Here is a 4,412-nt window from a genome sequence, read left to right as displayed (position 1 = left end):
TCTTTTATTTTCAATTTTTTTAATATTATAAATTTTTAATAATATAAATTTATGTATTATGTTCCTTTACTTGATTGTTATGCATTATACATATTCATAAAATTACTTGTGTATTTTTTTATGAAATTAAGTTGTATATGAACTTTAGAAATGACTTTATCAATATACTAATTTAAAACATATATTTTCTTATTTTCTATAATAAAATTGAAAAGATATTTTATAAAAAAATTATTAATAAAATGAGAGATAAGTGATTAAATGATTATTTGATGACATATTATAATAACCAAAAAAATAAGTAAATAAATAAATAAGTAAGATAGTGAAGTCTACTCTTAAATATTTTTTTTCTTTCTCTAACCTTAGTCATATACTAACATTTTCACTCACCTCACCCCCTCACTATCTCTCAGCCCCACACACACGCATTTTCATTCTCACCCATGCTCAGAGAAAAAAAGAGAGGAGGGAGGAGAGAGACAGCGCTGACAGAAGTGGGAGCCGCCGTCACCGTTGAAAAACAGAACGGAGGAGAGAGAGAGGAAGATCCAGCGGAAAAGAAAAAGATAGAGGCAGAGGAGAAGGAAGCGCGCAACGGGGAAGAGGAGAAAGGCTTCGTCCTCGCGGTCGCCGTGCACCATCGTGGCTCATGGAGTCGGGAGGAACCATCACCGTCGCCGTTCGGGTGAACCTGAATCAAGCTATCGTCCTTACTGTCGGAGTTGTTGGTGCTGCTGGTGTAAACCCCGCAAAAATCGGTAAATTATTAGTTAATAAATTGAATTTTAATTACGAAAGCTAAAAATACAAAACTAATATCAAAATAGGATGGAGTTCATCGAAACGAGAATTTTGATACCAATTTAAAAAATTTGGCCCAAAAATGGACCGAAAGGACCGAACTGGTTGAACCGAGGCCCAACTATATTTGTAATGGAAAACTATATATGTGTGTGTGTGTGTGTGTGTGTGTGTGTGTGTGTGTGTGTTAGGTGTGTATGTGTAATGGAAAACTATATATGTATGTATTAGGTGTAGGTTAAGTGGGTGTTTATGCATTGGAATTGAATTGGGATTATTTGGAGGTTTGTTGGTGACCAAGGCTTGTTTTGGGGCTGTTTGATTGAGCTTTGAGGGGCTGTAATTTTGCGTTGTGAGGCTGCCTTGGGTGAATTTAGTGATCGGCCAAGGTATGGTTTAAGTTTCGCACGTTTAAAATTTACGGTGTTGTGAAAACTTAGGTTAGAAGAACCATAGGATAAGTTGAATTTGTTAATGGCATTTAATGAGTAGCTTTGTGTTGTTGTTGGTATAAATGTTGATATTGATGAATTATGGTTGGTAATTGTTAATAAATAGTTATTATGTTAAGTTGATGGATTAATGTGTGTGAAGGGTTGATTTGTGTTAATGGTATTTTAATTGGTATATGTTGATGAAAGTTGGTACAGGTGAAGAATTGATATGAACAAATGAAGGGTTATTGATGTATGAGGTAAAAATGGATAATTATTGATGATCAAGGTTGGTTAAGTTGATTAAAGCTTATATTGGCAATGGTTGTTGATGAATTGAGTTGATATGGCATTACAATGTAAGTTTAAATGGTAAGAAACTTAAGTTGGTGAAAATGAGATTTTGTTGAAAGTGGTTAAAACTAAATTTTGATGAACTTTGGACGTCCATAATATTATCCTCAAATTTTGGATTGAATTGTGGTTTATTGTAAGTAAAAGATGGTTTTAAGGGCTTTTGATTGATATTAATTTTGTGAAAAATAGAATTTCGTAGAGAAAGTTATGGACGTTACAAGTTTGGTGTATAAAGTTGTGTTGCAGGGTGGCAAAGTTGATTGCAGAATGCTTCTGGGCATTCTGCCCATTATTTTCAAAAATGCGCCATCCATGCGTACGCGTGGTGTGGAGTTCTGGCGACGCATGCGCGAGAGGCATGCGTATGCATGTGTGCATATTCACGCGTACGCATGACTCACGCGTACGCGTGACTTGATGTATACTTGACATGTGCGCGTGGCCTACGCGTACACGTGGATGCTGCCTGCTGCAAAAATTGGTTTTGGCCATTTTGAAACCAATTTCCACTTCTAAACCTCCATTTTCTTCCCTTTAAGGTTTAAGATATGGTTCTAGGTTCAGTAGATAAAAGAAGCTAGGAAAACAAGATAACTTGAGGGTGAAAAAAGTTGTAAACGGTGGTTTTTATGAAGAAAATAAGAATGTTAATGAAGTTTAAAGTTCAGGCTTGTTATTTGATGATGTATTGATGATAATTGTCATGGCTTATGAATAAAGATATCTGAGATACGAGTTTTCCTGGGTAAGAACCGTGGCTCGGCACCACGTGTTCCAGGTTGAATCTCGATACTCTGTTGACCCTACGTCGTAAGGGTGACCGGGCACGTATAAATTCCTGGGTATGGATAGCCCCCATTGAGTGATTATATGATGAATGAATGTGAACTCTATGCATAGACTCTTGGGGATGCGCGACGGGGGACAGTCTAAGGTTTTCGGACTTGTCGGGTTGGCTGGATAACCGACAGATGGGCTCCATCATCCATAGGACAGGCATGCATCATATGCATTTGTTTGTTTGACTGCTATGCATTTCCTGGGTTTGCCTAGTTGATATAAGTCACCTACTATCTGTTATACTTGCTATTTGTACTATCTGCTCACTACTTGTGCATGAACTTGTTTGATTGCCTGTTTCTGTTGCATTCTGAATGATGAAAGGATGGAGGAAACAGAGGAAATGGTTTGGTGTTAGGTTAAGTTTGAACTTGAGTAAGTTAGGTAGAATTAGAACACCTACCTCTATTTATGGCTTATGGTTAGTATTTAAGTTGGATAACTGAATAACGGAGTTCTAGGATTGCCTATGGCATTCTCAGGACCTTATTTATTATATGCGTGGCACTTTTACCATGCTGAGAACCTCCGGTTCTTATTCCATATTGTATTGTTGTTTTTCAGATGCAGGTCGAGAGGCTCCTCGCTAGGCGTCTGGATCCTGGAAAGCGAAGTAGTCTTTGGGTGTATTTTGGTTTCTATTTGTATATATGTATATATATATGTGTGTAGCTTACTCTCCAAGTAACTTATGTACGCTGCTCCTCTTAGAGGTTGAGGGAGAGATAGGAGCTTACTTTGTTATTTTGGTATATTTGGGGATACTTATGTATGTTTATATGTATATATGTATCCTTCGGCCAGCCTTAGCTTCGCAGGCTGAGTCAGGGGCTAGTTATGCTGTTCCTTGGCTTTTCTTTATCCTTTTGTTTATTGTTTTATCATGTTCCTATTAGGTTTCTTAGCACGCAAGTAATCCTTTCCTTTGAGCGTTGCACTTTTCATTTTGCAATTTTTGCTTAACCGTTTTGTTTCAAGGTTCCTAGTATATTATCTTATTCTCTATTATGTATTTATTTTGCTGTCTAGAGGTCCGTAACACCATATTACCTCTCTTCTACGACTTAAGCGTAAAACTTTGTGTAATATGGTATTACAGCCGGAGCTATTCCTGTCATTATCCCAGTCTAGCCTTTTTTCCTGATTCTGTTCTAGCTTTTATGTCCTATTCTACCACCATTTAATCTGCCATGTCTTTGTTTTAATTCAACTTTAGTTTTGCTCTATTTTTTATTCTCAGAACTATCTCCAGTTCCACCTTGTCACTGTCTCGGTCTAAATTCTGCACTCATTCGTTCCATTCTATTTCAATACTTCTCACCTTGAATTTGGTACTTCAGGTTCGGTATCTTTAGTTCCTTGGGACCAAATTGTGAGTAGACTTTATATTTATAACTGTTTTGCTTTTCGTCTATAATTAATTTAGTATACGATGCGTTGAACTTATAATTATACTTACAAAGATTATTATCAAAATTACTATCAAAGAATTTTAATTTGGCTTGAATGATCGATTTATTAAAGCTAAATATCTATTCTTGTTAAGCTCATTTTAATATGCACATGAGACTATATGTTTTTATGAGACATATCAGATCGAGAGAGGGAGAAGAGCAGATCCTCTCACCACTAGAAGCTCGACGACGGTGATGGAGTTCGACACTGACATAGCAGCTCCCACCTCAGTCACGACGCGATGGCGGCGGCCGCACTCTTTTCCGTTGTCATCTCTCCTTCATGGTGCGACGGTAGCGACCGCACTCTTCTCCGCCGTCACCTCCCTCTTCTTCCTTTCCTTTCCTTTCTTCTCCCTCTTTGTTTCTCTCTTCTTTTGTTCTATCTCTCATATCCTCGTCTTGTCTCTCACTACCGTCACAAAGCGATGACGGCAGCCATCCTTTTTCTGATGTTACTTCTTCTTCTTCCTTTTTTTTTCTTTCTTCTCCCTCTTTTATTCTTTTTTTCGTTTTGGTTTTT

This window comes from Arachis ipaensis, chromosome B08 (assembly GCF_000816755.2).
Source record: "Arachis ipaensis cultivar K30076 chromosome B08, Araip1.1, whole genome shotgun sequence".
Taxonomy (NCBI): Eukaryota; Viridiplantae; Streptophyta; class Magnoliopsida; order Fabales; family Fabaceae; genus Arachis; species Arachis ipaensis.
This window is presented reverse-complemented; position numbering follows the sequence as displayed.